The sequence below is a fragment of the Hippopotamus amphibius genome, chromosome 1 (genome assembly GCF_030028045.1).
Source record: "Hippopotamus amphibius kiboko isolate mHipAmp2 chromosome 1, mHipAmp2.hap2, whole genome shotgun sequence".
NCBI classification, from domain to species: Eukaryota; Metazoa; Chordata; class Mammalia; order Artiodactyla; family Hippopotamidae; genus Hippopotamus; species Hippopotamus amphibius.
The window spans coordinates 148827379-148843909 of record NC_080186.1 but is presented as its reverse complement, the minus strand read 5'-3'; the positions used below and the strand labels follow the sequence as shown (position 1 = coordinate 148843909).

Sequence of the window (16531 nt, the reverse complement as noted above, 5' to 3'; positions counted from 1 at the left end):
GAAATAAAATCAAGAATAAACGAATGGGACCTCATGAAACTTAAAAGCTTTTGCACAGCAAAAGAAACCATAAACAAGACTAAAAGGCAACCCTCAGAATGGGAAAAAATAATTGCCTATGAAACAATGGACAAAGGATTAACCTGCAAAATATACAAGCAGCTCATGCAGCTTCATACCAAAAAAGCAAATAATCCAATCCACAAATGGGCAGAAGACCTAAATAGACATTTCTCCAAAGAAGACATACAGATGGCCAACAAACACATGAAAAGATGCTCAACATCACTCATCATCAGAGAAATGCAAGTCAAAGCCACAATGAGGTATCACCTCACACCAATCAGAATGGCCATCATCACAAAGTCTGGAAACAACAAATGTTGGAGAGGGTGTGGAGAAAAGGGAACTCTCCTGCACTGTTGGTGGGAATGTAAGTTGGTACAGCCACTATGGAAAACAATTTGGAGGTTCCTTCAAAAACTACACATAGAACTACCATATGATCCAGTCATCCCACTCCTGGGCATATACCCAAAGAAAACCATAATCCCAAAAGAAACTTGTACCATAATGTTTATTGCAGCACTCTTTACAATAGCCAGGACATGGAAGCAACCTAAATGCCCATCAACAAATGAATGGATACAGAAGATGTGGCATATATATACAATGGAATATTACTCAGCTATAAAAAGGGATGAGATGGAGCTATATGTAATGAGGTGGATAGAACTACAATCTGTCATACATAGTGAAGTAAGTCAGAAAGAGAAGGACAAATATTGTATGCTAACTCACGTATACGGAATCTAAAAATGGTACTGATGAACTCAGTGACAAGAACAAGGAAGCAGATACAGAGAATGGACTGGAGAACTCGAGGTATGGGAGGGGGCGGGGGGTGAAGGGGAAACTGAGAAGAAGCAAGAGAGTAGCACAGACATATATATACTACCAACTGTAAAATAGTCAGTGGGAAGTTGTTGTATAACAAAGGGAGTCCAACTCAAGGATGGAAGATGCCTTAGAGGACTGGGGCAGGGAGGGTGGTGGGGACTCGAGGGGGGGTGTCAAGGAAGGGAGGGAATATGGGGATATGTGTATAAAAACAGTTGATTGAACCTGGTGTACCCCCCCAAAAAAAAAAAAATTAAAAAAATAAAAAAATAATAATAATAAAGTACTACATTTTGTTCTTGCACTAAGTAAAACTAAATCTCTCCAAGTGTCAGATGTATTACTAATTACACAATTACATTATGCAGTCGTGCTGGTAATAAAATTCTTGAAGTGCTTTCAGCAAATTCAAGTTTAGAGAAAATAATGGCTTGCTTTAAAATTATTTACTAAATTAAGCAATTCTTTACTCAACATTGTTTTCAATAATTCAAGAACAGGATGTTTTATTATGAACTTTTCCCCAAAAACAAGTTTAAAAAAAAATTCCATTCTTATTAGTATGCACATGGTTGCTCCAGTAAGGTATTTTTTTTAAATGTTTAATATTCCTGCTTTGCCAGGCAATGGAGAGTTTTTTTTACCCTTTCCATTCTTTCAACTGAGATTAAGTTGTGTCTCCCTCCTGCCCCAGAACTGGCAGAGCTGAGGAGAAAAGGCCACAATTTCATTTACTTCCCTCAGCAGGAACCACAAATGTTTGCAAATCCTTGGGAGGGAGAAAAAAGAAAAAGAAAAAGATGCCATGACAGAAATTTTGACTCCTTTCCAAAGATAACTGCAACATTTCTCAACCACGTGCTCTCTGCAATGTGACTTTGCCACCCCATCATCAAGAAGTAGAATCTACCTGATCTCCTTGAATCTTCATGGGCCTGTGACTGCATGGACCAGTAGAATATGGCGAAAGTGAAGTGAAGTGGGCTCAGCCCTTAGCTGGCCTGGGAGCTTCTGCTTCCTTCTTCTTGAAACACTCAGTCTTGAGATGCTCCCTCTGAGGACCCAGCCAGCATGCTGTGAGACACCCACGCTTCTAGTTCACAACCAGCCTCACCTGCCAACACGTGAGAGCGCCATCTCAGATATCCAGCCCATTCCAGCTTTCAGATGCCTGCAGTCCTAGCTGCCATCAGACCATGAGCAGCCCCAGGTGAGAACCACCCAGCTGAGCCCACTCAACTCACAGAAACATGAAAGATGATAAATAGTTGTTTTAAGCCACTGGACTTTGGGGAGGTTTGTTACACAGCAAGAGATAACCAATACCTCTCTTCCAATTAGTCGTATGTGTGAACCAAGGTGAGATCTGGCCACTGAGTGACTGAGTCTCCATGAAGGCACAATTAGAAGTTTCTTTTTCTTCTTTGGGCCTCTGATTTCCCATTTATGAAACACGGAGGTAGAGCTAGGTCAGGGTCATGGCCTAGAGGTCATCACCAAGAGTCACTGGTTAGAGACAATATTTCTAAAAACCTGATGCAAGCTGCACATTTATCTGTAATAAAGCCACACCAGATAACGAAAAACCAATTTCCCTTGTTTTTGGCTGGAATGATACAACCTGGTGTGTCAACACTGTTCCCTTCTGCTAGTCAGAAGTTGGTTAGCAGTCACATATGGCCTTGACAGCTAAAAATGAAATAAAGAATTAAATGCTGCTTAAATCATACAGTTTGTTCAGCATAAAAAAAAATTTTCAAAATGTGAGCTTCCTGGCTGAAAAGGAGTCCTCAAAGATGAAAAAAATGGTCATGACAAGGCAGTAATCATATACTGACCACTTACAATGAGCCACAACACACACTCTGCTACCTGTGTTACAAGTATTAGCTCATCTAATCCTTCACATAACCCATGAGGTGAGTACTATTACCATCCCCATTTGACAGAGGTAAAAACTGAGGCAAGACTGAGAAACTATGTTGTGTAAAACCATACAACTAATAAATGGCAGCACCAGGCTTCAGATCCATCCGATTCCAAGTCTGCATAATGCTGGCTCCCCAAAATTCTATATTTGTGTCTAACTCAAATTAAATACCCCCAAAGATTGTTCCTTCCACCTCTTGCCTCTTGGACAATCCGTGTTAGGAGGACTGTTGGTATTTGAAGAGTACAGGTCTTTGTCACGGCATGAAGAAGTGTTTCATGGGATTGGTCAACATCTCTCAGGAATGAACTCGCACACACTGCTTGGGGCTGGGGGTGGAGTGTGCAAATGGCTCCCAACCATTTGCAGGCTTGTTCCAACATTTAATAATGTTGAAGATGTAGCTTCACCACATCCCAGCAATCTCTTTCCTAAACATATGCCCCAGAAAAACTCATGCACATGTAACAAGGAAGTATTTACATGGAAGTTTATCACAGAGTGTTGGTTATAGCAAAACACATAGAAGCAACCTCAACATCCATCAACAGGAGAATGGAAAAGTAGACTGTATATTATTGTCATTCAAGGGATTACTATAAAGCACTTTAAATGGATCGACTAGAACTACATGTTAAACATCAAAACAATATTAAAGGGAAAAGGCAAATTGCAGGATGATATATACAGTATGATTCCATTTCTGTAAAGTTATACAATATGCAAACTTTATGTACACTGCTTATGCATACATATATGTGTAGGGGATATAAAAGGGAATATTAAACACTCCAGTCGTGATCATGGTTAGCTCTGGGATTGGAGGAGAATGGGGAAAGGCCACATAGGAGTCTTATATTTTATATGTAATATTTTATTTCCCAAACTTGGTGGTAAATGCATGGGTGTTCATTATATTGTCAATTCATTTCAGAAGCATGGAAGATTTCATTATTTTTTAGTTGCTTAGAGACCCAACTTCCACACCATACACAGCCTTTCAGCCTTGAGAGTTCTCTGCTGAGCCATTTCTCCCCTGCCCCCATCCCCAAACCCCTAATTTGAGTCCCATGCTTTCTTTCAATCAAAAGATGCTATTTACTTCCAGCTTAAAATGCAAACAATCCTGAGATGGTTTGCATTTTAAAAGAAGACGCTAATAAGAAGGGCTTTCAAGATCTGAAGACAGAACATTATAGTGGTGGAATGATTCTCAATGGGTCCTGCTAAGTCTCTGCGAGGATCACATTCAGTCATTTTAGAAATATTTACTGAGCACTTAACTAAGTTCCAGGGATCAGAGGCTGCCACGTGGCCCATCTCCAGGGAAAGTGCCGCCCCTGCAGGTGTGATCTGCAGGCCCTGGGCCCCAGGTCTGAGGGATACAACAGTGACAAGGCATGAAAGGGTCAGGCTCTGCTCACACAGGTGACCACTCCAAATGGAGTGAGAGCATATTCCATCATGGGTGATCTCTGTTGTCCAACTGCCTCGATTTATTCAATAGGGATACAGAGGCTCGTAGATGGGGCTGGAGTTCCCTAAAGTCCAGAGCAGATTAGGAGTAAGGACTCAGATCTTTGGACTCCAAGCTACTGCTCATTTCTCTGACCTATACTGTCTCTTTCTATACTCCATAAGGCTGTCCTTGAGCAGAGTAGACAGATGGAGTACACAAATAAAAAGGAAAAAAGAATGACCTGTGCTCCTTTCCTTAAAATAAGGCCACTTCCCTCCCCACTTTCTTCCTTTCGCCACTTCCCCTGGCTTTCAATCAGCAGGTGCTAAAAGGATGCAATCGATTCCAATGCTTGTCATACCCTTGTTGGAGATCCAGTGTTACCGTGAATCACCCACTCTACAAAGCAAGTATCCGTCCCTTTGCAGCAGGACTCAGCCAGGTGAACAGTTCTCCCAGAAGGCTGGGGAGATGGGGGAATAAGGCATGAGGAAGAGAGAAAAGCCCAGCTCTGATATTCACATGCTGGGTGAGATTAGATAAGTCTATGCCCTCCCTGGGCCTCCACTTCAGCACCAGGTTCTAAGGTAAGTGTGCTAGCTTTTATCTACAACAAATATGACCAATGGGGGTTTACAACCCTGAGTCATACACACAACATAACCTGATTATCACTAGATAATCTGCCTGAACATAGGCCCTGGAAAGCAACAGAGCAGGTCAGAGCCATCTGTGACTTGTGATGGCCTCTGTTGGTGCCCCATTCTTCTGGGAATTATACCCTGATTTCCCCTCTGAAAACCACATTCTCCACCACTCCACCACAATAGGCTTTGGAGAGGGTTCTACTCCTAATCCATATGTGGATCGTAGAACCCACACTCTAACCCAACCAGACCATCCTATTCCCTCTTGACATAGTGATAGTTTCAGGGGTGGACATGCACCTCAAAAGAGCCAGTGAGAGAAACTGCCTTTTGCTGGGAACACTGGCATGGAAGTATACGCTCTTCCCTGCTGGATATAAAGCTGAGAAGATAGTAGGTCTTGATTTCTGCTCTCATTTTGGACGCTGAATGCAAGCTTAAGCAGCAGAAAATGGAGCCAAGAGATGGAGAGAATAAATTGGTCCCCTATGATATTATTTGAATCCCAGTATCAAGCCATCCCTGAAGCCATTCCTTTTCCTGGATTTTAAATGATCTGAAGTATTAAATTTTCTTTTTTAGTTACTTGTAAGATGAGCTTTCTGTCACAATTGAAAGAATCCCGCATAACACACAGACCCACACAAGAAGGGCCTCTCTGGGATTCCTTCAGTGATGGGGACCACTCTACCGCTTATTTCTTCCAAACTTATTTTTCCCTTGCCTCTTCAAGCTACTCCAAGGGAGACATCAAGGAGCAGCTGAGAGAAGAGAGAGGAAATGACAGATGTAAAGAGTAAGACCATCCACAGCTGCAGGGCTGGCTGACATTTATGGGAAGTGTTAAATCACTAGGGTCTTCCGGGTTGTTTAATGTCATCTGTTGATTTACTTTTGTTTCCCTGAAGGGAAGAAGGTTTTGACTAACAGCCAATGTTCCCATGAGAGCAAGTGCCAGAAGGGTTTACTGAACACAGAAGAATGGAAAGCCACAAAAGAAAAGAAAAAGGGAAGAACGATGGTGTGTGAAATTGGAAAATAATGTGTACTTCACTGGGGCTCACACAGCCCTGAACAAGTAGGTGAAGAAGGTAAAATTTATCTTGGGCATCTTGCCACTTCCTCTAATAGCATCTGTAACCTCTTTCCTACCTCACTGCTCCTCCCCTCAAGGGGGCGCCATCTTGATGCGCCCGGAAAACAAAGGTTATTAGAGTTGTTCTTAAGTACTTTTCACACATTCAGCACTTGGTCCCTTCACACGCTCTCATCTATCTAATAAGTATTTGTTAAGTGTCTATTATATGTCAGGATAATCTTTTTTTATTGTTCATTTTAGAACACAATTTGAATTTATAATTAAATCGTTCATTATAATGTAAATTGCTAATCATTTCTCTTTCTGTGAGCATCTGATCCTCACAGCATCCCCACATGGTGAGCACCATGGAGACTGTTATGCTGGACACGGGAGGGGAACCAGGATGTCCACCATATCTCCGCACCTAGTATAGTGCCCAGCAGTTCACAAAATGAATTACATGAACATCCTTTTCACAGAGTAAGGAACAGAAAGGCAGAGAGGAGAAGCACCAGTCCAAGTGAAACTCAGAAGGATTAGAACCCAGTTTCTTAACACTTCCTTAACCTGCTACCCTTGTCCCTACATTTCAACCCATGCTGCCAGGACTCCACTCCATCATAGCCTGACTGGCTGCAGTTTTACAGAATTACAAGTTTGGTGACACCAGCCCAGTCTCCCAGCTTTCTCTCTTCCCTCCACCCCTGTTATAGAGGAAGTAACATGTCACATATAAGACATGCACAGTATTTTCTGCCAAAGTTACACCCCACGGACACCATGCCAAAGAGGGAAATGAGAAGAGCTAATAATGGCAATGTCCTCCTGGATCCACTGCCCGGTTTCTTCTGACCCACTTCTATCTAATTTTCCGAATGCTACCAGCGTCATCATCATCATCACCACCACCACCATCATCGATGATGTTTACTGAGTGCTTACTATGCATCAGACACTGTCCCAAGCCATCTGACATGTATTACCTCATTTAATTCACTGACAACCTAATGAGGCTATGATATAATGGTGAATAGTGATGAATTATTGTTTGCTAATGAGAGAACTGAGGCTCAGAGATAACTGCAAGATCATGTAGCTGCTGCTTGGCAGTCTGAATGTGAATATAAGTCTCTCTTATCCTCCCTCCTCCCACCAGGGCCTGAATTAAGCAACAGGCAGAAAAGAAATCATATTTTCCAGGGCAGGCAGTGCTTGACTACTTCATTTCTTTTCCTCTGTAACAAATTTGCTGTATGTGTGACTTTGGGCAAGCCACTTAGCTTCTCTGATATTGGGTTTCTACACGTCTAGCAGTGAGGAGCTGAACTAGAGTTATGTGACCTTGAAGTGCCCTTCCAGCCCTGACATTCCATTAACAAATCCCTTCTTTCCTCTGATGCCCAAATGTCACATCTACATTTTGGGGATGAAAAAATACCATTGTAAAAGTGAAAAATACCTAGTGTTGCCCCTTCTCAGAAATCCTTAAATGAGATTGAAGCATTTTGTTGTAGGAAATCACAGAATCCTAAAGAGCTCAGACAACATTCTAGACATAAGTTAATTATTTAAAAATCTAATAGCTATTACTTATGGCGACACTTTGCTGAGAATTCTATATATTGTTCCACTGATCCCTCAAACAACCCTGTAAGATCTGTGCTCGTGTTATCCATATTGTACAGAGGAAGAAACTGAGGCTCAGGGTGGTTAAGTAACCTGCTCAAGGTTACACAGCTAGTAAATGGTGAAACTGGACTTCGAATTCAACCAGGCTTTACTCCAAAACACCACTCAGAAATCTTCTCACCAAGGGTCCAACCCAGAGCAAAAATTGTCTCAAAACATTCCAATTAACAGGCTCTGCCTGAAGACTTGCAATAGTGAATAATTTCTAAAATATGCAGACTTTTAGAAATGGAAATCAGATGCAAGCAAAACCTATAGCCTTGATGCCAGTTAAAAAGGGAAGGGAGGTAAGTATGCCTCTTTCTGAAGTGGTCCAGCAAAAGCAGAAGGAACTCTACCTTCCTCTCAGTGTTATATCTTCTTGTAGGGAAAAAAAAAAAGGTATTAAAAAAATGAAAACCACTTTTTAAATGCATCAATCAGTCTCTTATGCAATGTCAACATGCTTAGTCTAATCAATGATAAGAAGGCAAACCAATTATCATGATGACCATCAATAGGCCACTGCACTAGACTATATTTCTTGCCTCTAAGCAGAGACAGGTATGATGGTAATGATTTCTATGGCAATGACCTAGACAGGAGGGCAGCTGATAGAAGAATCTTGCCTCAAAGACCTGGTCTCCCTGTTCTCTCCCAGCTTTGAAAACCTATACATCATTACGACTGCTGCTCTCTCTTATCTCCACCTGACCAAGTCTGCTGAGGTCCAGATAGTTCCAATCCCTGCTGTAAAGCCTCCCCAGAGTTTTCCAGCTCCCACTAGCTTAGCTCTTTGTTGTATTCTGATTCTCTTGTGGGATAGTTTTACCCCCTCCACCAAAGAAGGTGTGGTTCTAATTCTGCTCAGCAACGTGACCTTGGCTGAGTCACTTTTCTCCTTGAACCTCTGTTCTTCATCTATAACAAAGTGGCTGTATAAAGAATGGAAGATCACTTTTATCTCATGAGCTTCCTCCATTCATTTGCTAATGGCTGTCTGGAAGTGCAATGGTAAAAAGGATTATGAGGCCAACTCTGAACTCAGTATAAAAGACTGTCAAGATGGATTGGTGATGTCTGCCATGGGCATAAGAAGGGTAAGAAGCAACCCCTCTGCTATGTTGTGGCCATCCATGGACAAAATGAGACCTGAAGTTCTGTTCTGAAAGTTCACCATTTCTCTTCTTTTATATCCACAACATCGAGAGTATATTCAGTCAAATTTTCTCAAATTTTTCCAACTAAGTATCCCAAATGTCAGAGGTGAATTAACACATACTTTCAGCAGACAAATAGAATGAAGATATAGAGAAAAGCATGATGAACAACTTAGCCCCTACAAAACCAGCTGGATTATGTTCCCCATCTTTGGTTGCCTGGAGATTGCCTGCTATATTCTTCAATAAACCTTCCTTTATCTGAGTTAGACTGAGTTGACTGCCATTGCTTGCAACCAAATTAACTCTGCCCTTACCAAGAGCCTATAATACTCTGTGACTTACTGAGCTCTTACATCTACAGGCATTGTGCTAAGAGCTAGATTTAATTTCATTTAGTCTCCACTGTCATCCTATGAAGTAGGTATTATTACCTCCATTCCACACATGGTAAAATTGAGATTCAGAGAGGTTAAGTCACTTGCTCAAGTACACAAGTGCCAGAGCCAGGATTTGGTGCAGTTTTGCCCAAGCACAAGGCCTGTGTTACTAATCTCTACATTTGCAAAACAGCTTCCAAATTATACCCCCATTAATTTTAAACTTTAAAGGAGGAAGGGGGCCATTTGTTCAAGATGGCGGAGTAGAAGGACATGCACTCATTCCCTCTTGCAAGAGCATCGGAATCACAACTAACTGCTGGACAATCGTTGACATGAGGACACTGGAACTCACCAAGGAGGATGCCCCACACCCAAAGACAAAGGAGAAGCCACAATGAGATGGTTAGAGGGGTGCAATCACTATAAAATCAAATCCCATAACCACTGGGTAGGCAACTCACAAAAGGGGAACAATTATACCACAGAAGTCCACCCACTGGAGTGAAGGTTCTAAGCCCCACATCAGGCTTCCCATCCTGGGGGTCCAACAATGGGAGGAGGCATCCCTAGAGGGTCAAACTTTGAAGGCCAGTGGGATTTGATTGCAGAACTTCAGCAGGAATGGGGGAAACAAAGACACCACTCTTGGCGGGCACATACAAAGTAGTGTGCACACCAGGACCCACAGGGAAGGAGCAGTGACCCCATAGGAGACTGAATTAGACCTACCTGCTGGTGTTGGAAGTCTCCTGCAGAGGTGGAGGCTGCTGTGGCTCACCGCAGGGGGAAGGACATGTGGTGGACGTTCTGGGAAGTACTCACTGGCGTGAGCCCTCCCAAGCCCACCATTAGCCCCATCAAAGAGCCTGTAGGCTCCAGTGCTGGGTTGCCTCAGGCCAAACAGTCAACAGGGCAGGAACTCAGACCCACCCATCAGCAGACAAGCAGATTAAAGGTTTTTTGCCCACCAGAGCAACACACAGCTCTACTCACCACCAGTCCCTCCCATCAGGAAGCATGCACAAGCTTCTTAGATAGCCTTATCCACCAGAGGGCTGACAGCAGAAGTAAGAAGAACTACAATCCTGTGGCCTACAGAACAAAAACCACAATCACAGAAAGACAGACAAAATGAAAAGGCAGAGGACTTTGTGCCAGGTGAAGAAACAAGATAAAACCTCAGAAAAACAACTAAATGAAGTGGAGATACACAAACTTCCAGAAAAATAATTCAGAATAATGATAGTGAAAATGATCCAGGACCTCAGAAAAAGAATGGAGCCAAAGATTGAGAAGATGCAAGAAATGTTTAACAAAGATCTAGAAGAATTAAAGAACAAACAAACAGAGATGAATAATACGATAACTGAATTAAAAAAAATACACTAGAAGGAACCAATAGCAGAATAACTGAGGCAGAAGAACCAATAAGTGACCTGGAAGACAGAATGGTGGAAATCACTGCTGCAGAACAGAATAAAGAAAAAAGAATGAAGAGAACTGAAGACAGCCTAACAGACCTCTGGGACAACATTAAACACGCCAACATTCTCATTATACAGGTCCCAGAAGGAAGAGAGAGAGAGAGAAAGGACCTGAGAAAATTGAAGAGATTATAGTCAAAAACTTCCTAACATGGGAAGGGAAATAGCCATGCAAGGCCAGGAAGTACAGAGAGTCCCAGGCAGGATAAACCCAAGGAGAAACATGCCAAGACACACAGTAATCAAGTAGACAAATATTAAAGACAAAGAAAAATGTCAGTTATCAAATTTTGAATGATTTAAATAACTAAAGTGTGAAAATAAATAAAAGACTAAATTTTGATTGTTAAAAAAAGTAACAAGAGAAAAATGACAGATAACATACAAGGGAATTCTCATCAGGTTAATAGCTGATCTCTCAGCAGAAGCTCTGCAAGCCAGAGGGAGTGGCACAATACACGTAGCGATGAAAGGAAAGTACCTACAACCAAGAATACTCTGCCTAGCAAGGATCTCATCCAGATTTGATGGAAAAATCAAAAGCTTTACAGACAAGCAAAAGCTAAGAGAATTCAGCACCACCAAACCAGCTCTACAACAAATTCTAAAGGTACTTCTCTAAAAGGGAAACACAAGAGGAGAAAAGGACCTACAAAAACAAACCCAAAACAATTAAGAAAATGGTAATAGGAACATACATGTCAATAATTACCTTAGATGTGAATGGATTACATGCTTCAACTAAAAGACACAGACTAACTGAATGGATGCAAAAACAAGACCTGTATATATGCTGTCTATAAGAGACCCACTTCAAACACTCCAAACCTAGGGACACATACAGACTGAAAATGAGGGGATGGAAAAAGATATTCCATGCAAATGGAAATCAAAAGAAAGCTGGAGTAGCAATACTCATATCAGACAAGATAGACTTTAAAATAAAGACTATTACAAGAGACAAGGAAGGACACTACATAAGGATCAAGGGGTCAATCCAGGAAGAAGATATAACAATTGTAAATATTTATGCACCCAACATAGGAGCCTGTCATTACATAAGGCAAATGCTAACAGCCATAAAAGGGAAATTGATAGTAACACAATAATAGGGGACTTTAACACCTCACTTACACTAATGGACAGATCATCCAATCAGAAAATTAATAAGGAAACACATTTAAATGATGCGTTAGACCAGATAGATTTAATTGATATTTATAGGACATTCCATCCAAAAACAACAGAATACACCTTCTTCTCAAGTGCACACAGAACATTCTCCAGGACAGATCACATGTTGAGTCACAGATCATGCCTCAGTAAATTTAAGAAAATTGAAATCATATCAAGCATCTTTTCTGACCACAATGCTATGAGATTAGAAATAAATTACAGGAAAAAAAAAACATAAAAAACACAAACACATGGAGGCTAAACAATATGCTATTAAATAACCAAGAGATCACTGAAGAAACCAAGGAGGAGATCAAAAAATACCTAGAGACAAATGACAACAAAAACACAATGACCCAAATCCTATGGGATGCAGCAAAAGCAGTTCCAAGAGGGGAGTTTATAGCAATACAATCCTACCTCAAGAAACAAGAAAAATTTCAAGTAAACAATCTAACCTCATACCTAAAGGAACTAGAAAAAGAACAAACAAAACCCAAAGTTAGTAGAAGGAAAGCAATCATAAAGATGAGAGCAGAAATAAAGGAAATAGAAACAAAGAAAACAATAGCAAAGATCAATAAAAGTAAAAGCTGGTTCTTTGGGAAGATAAACAAAATTGATAAACATTTAGCCAGACTCATCAAGAAAAAGAGGGAGAGGACTCAAATCAATAAAATTAAATGAAACAGGAGAAGTTACAATGGACACTGCAGAAATACAAAGTATCATAAGAGACTACTACAAGAAACTATATGCAATTAAATGGACAACCTGGAAGAAATGGACATATTCTTAGAAAGGTATAACCTTCCAAGACTGAATCAGGAAGAAATAGAAAATATGAGCAGATCAATCACAAGTAATGAAATTGAAACTGTGATTAAAAATCTTCCAACAAACAAAAGTTCAGGACCAGATGGCTTCACAGATGAATTCTATCAAACATTTAGAGAAGAGCTAACACCCATCCTCCTCAAACTCTTCCAAAAAATTTCAGAGGAAGAAACACTCCCAAACTCATTCTATGAGGCCACCATCACCCTGATACCAAAACCAGACAAAGATACTACAAAACAAGAAAATTACAGACCAATATCACTGATGCATTTAGATGCAAAAATCCTCAACAAAATACTAGCCAACAGAATCCAACAACACATTAAAAGGATCATACACCATGATCAAATGGGATTTATCCCAGCAATGCAATGATTCTTCAATATACACAAATCAATCAATGTGATACACCATATTAACAATTTGAAGAATAAAAACCATATGATCATCTCAATAGATGCAGAAAAAACTTTTGAAAAAATTTAACATGCATTTATGATAAAAGCTCTCCAGAAAATGGGCACATAGGGAACCTACCTCAAGATCATAAAGGTCATATATGACAAACCCAGAGCAAACATCCTTCTCAATGGTGAAAAACTGAAACCATTCCCTCTAAGATCAGGAACAAGACAAGGATGTCCACTCTCACCACTACTATTCATCACAGTTTTGGACATCCTTGCCACAGCAATCAGAGAAGAAAAAGAAATAAAATATATCCAAATTGGAAAAGAAGTAAAACTGTGACTGTTTGCAGATGACATGATACTATACATAGAAAATCCTAAAGATGCCACCAGAAAACTACTTGAGCTAATCGCTGAATTTGGTAAAGTTGCAAGATACAAAATTAACACACAGAAATCTCTTGCATTCCTATACACTAACAACAAAAGATCAGAAAGAGAAATTAAGGAAACAATCCCATTCACCATTACAACAAAAAAATAAAATACCTAGAAATAAACCTAAGGAGGTAAAAGACCTGCACTCAGAAAACTATAAGACACTGATGAAAAAATCAAAGATGACACAAACAGATGGACAGATATACCACGTTCTTGGATTGGAAGAATCAACACTGTGAAAATGGCTATACTACCCAAAGCAATCTACAGATTCAATGCAATCCTTATCAAGTTACCAATGGCATTTTTTACAGAACTGTAACAAAAAATCCTAAAATTTTTATGGAGACACAAAAGATGCCAAATAGCCAAAGCAATCTTGAGGAGCTGGAGGACTCAGACTCCCTGACCATACTACAAAGCTACAGTAATCAAGACAATATAGTACTGGCACAAAAACAGAACTATAGATTAATGGAACAGGATAGAAAGCCCAGAGATAAACTATGGTCAACTAATCTATGACAAAGAAGGCAAAGATATACAATGGAGAAAAGACAGCCTCTCCAGTAAGTTGTGCTGGGAAAACTGGACAGCTATATGTAAAAGAATGAAATTAGAACACTCCCTAACACTATACACAAAAATAAACTCAAAATGGATTAAAGACCTAAATGTAAGGCCAGACACTATAAATCTCTTAGAGGAAAACATAAGAAGAACACTCTTTGACATAAATTACAGCAAGATCTTTTTTGACCCACCTCCTAGAGTAATGGAAATAGAAACAAAAATAAATAGGATCTAATGAAACAAAATCTTTTGCACAGCAAAGAAAACTATAAACAAGACAAAAAGACAACCCTCAGAATGGGAGAAAATATTTGCAAATGAATCAACAGACAAAGGATTAATCTCCAAAATATATAAACAGTACATGCAGCTCAATATCAAAAAAATAAACAACCCAATCAAAAAATGGGCAGAAGACCTAAATAGGCACTTCTCCAAAGAAGACATACAGATGGCCAAGAGGCACATGAAAAGCTGCTCAACATCACTAATTATGAGAGAAATGAAAATCATAACTACAATGAGGTATCACCTCACACCGGTTAGAATGGGCATCATCAAAAAATCTACAAACAACAAATGCTGGAGAGGGTGTGGAGAAAAGGGAATCCTCTTGCACTGTTGATGGGAATGTAAATTGATCAGCCACTATCAAGAATAGTATGGAGGTTCCTTAAAAAACTAAAAATAGAATTACCATATGACCCACCAATCCCACTACTGGGCATAAACCCAGAGAAAACCATAATTCAAAAAGATACATGCACCCCAATGTTTATTGCAGCCCTATTTACAATAGCCAGGACATGGAAGCAACCTAAATGTCCATCAACAGATGAGTGGACAAAGAAGATGTGGTACATATATACAATGGAATATTACTCAGCCATAAAAATGAATGAAATTGGGTCATTTGTAGAGACATGGATGGACCTAGAGACTGTCATACAGAGTGAAGCGTGTCAGAAAGAGAAAAACAAATATCATATATTAATGCATATATGTGGAATCTAGAAAAATGGTATAGATCAACTGGTTTCTAAGGTATAAATAGAGACACAAATGTAGAGAACAAACATATTGATGCCAAAGGGGAAAAGTGGAGGGGGGGTGGAATGAATTGGGAGATTGGGATTGCCATATATACATTAATATGTATAAAATAGATGACTAGTGCTCACTTCGGCAGCACATACACTAAAATTGGAACGATACAGAGAAGATTAGCATGGCCCTTGCGCAAGGATGACATGCAAATTCGTGAAGCATTCCATATTTTAAGAGCTTAAAAAAAATAGATGACTAATAAGAAAAAATATCAAATTTTACACTTTAAATATATGCAGTTTATTGTATGTCAATTATATCTCAATAAAACTCTTTTCAAAAGGAAAAAAAATAAAGGAGGAAGGGCGTTCTGAGACCAACCAGTACTGTAGAACATGCCATGTCTGTTCTGCAACATCATGTGCCTTTCAGGCATAGCGCCATAGACTCCTGAGGATGCCCTGATGCCTGTTGGAAACAGAATATCAAATAGGTCAATCAAAACTTATTTGTGAGAAACTAACGGACATTGTAAAGCAATTATACTGCAATTTTTAAAAAAAACTTATTCATGAAGGACTATTCTGACATCTTTTCACAGGGCAATTGGATAGTTTTCTGAAATTGCCAGCTCCCCAAGGCTGGTGACCTTAGGCACCTACTCCATCTCAGGAGTACATACCCAGCTATGGCAACCTGACTGCACTCGCTGCAGAAGCAACCTCCCTGCTTCAATCCTCTACTCCTGTCCTCTTTCTCAGAAAACCTTTCATCTTCCAAAAAGGCATCCCAAAGTATTTCATATGCTTATTTATTTGGGAGTGATTCAGAAGTGGAAATATTTAATTCCTTCTGCCATTTTTTAATCAAGAGTTTGATTTTAAGACATTGAGTTGGTGAGCTGAGCAATAACAACGTGCCAAGAGTGGAGAAATAGTACTTTATTAACAAGTGCCTTCAAATTAATCTGAGGATATTTCCAACATGGAAATGCACCTCTTAACACTCTTATCTTTTTGGGCTCACGCACCTGGCTGTGGAAGAGATTTACACTTGCAAATTCTAAGCTCTAACAGAGCAATATTTCTGCTTCAACCAAGCTTCAAGCTGTTCTTCGGGGAAAAAAAAAAGAAAAAGAAAGAAAGGAAACACTTTGTTGTATTTGGCATTGAGATTTGTTTGGTGCAAGGAGGTGGTATTTGCAGGAATGAAGGAAGAAGGCATATTTAAGGACTAGCATAAAAAGCTGGAAGGGTTGATTGTTCGGGGAATTTCAGAACAGACCCCATGGGAAGAAAGACTTTTCTATTTCTGCAAATTTAGTTCATTGTT

General features: G+C 39.9%; 1 long non-coding RNA gene and 1 other non-coding gene across 3 annotated transcripts in view; one reads left to right on the top strand and one right to left on the bottom strand.

Annotated features, from left to right (window-relative positions):
* The first annotated feature begins 15325 nt into the window (after positions 1 to 15325).
* Positions 15326 to 15432, top strand: LOC130842401 (U6 spliceosomal RNA). The gene has a single exon (XR_009050420.1). It is a non-coding gene; the product is annotated as a U6 spliceosomal RNA (small nuclear RNA).
* A 123-nt stretch (positions 15433 to 15555) lies between these two features.
* Positions 15556 to 16531, bottom strand: part of LOC130850897 (uncharacterized) — a 48193-nt gene continuing 47217 nt past the window's right edge. For both annotated transcript variants that reach the window (XR_009053050.1, XR_009053048.1), the window contains one exon: positions 15556 to 15667. This is a non-coding gene — a long non-coding RNA (uncharacterized LOC130850897). The remainder of the gene's footprint in view (positions 15668 to 16531) is intronic.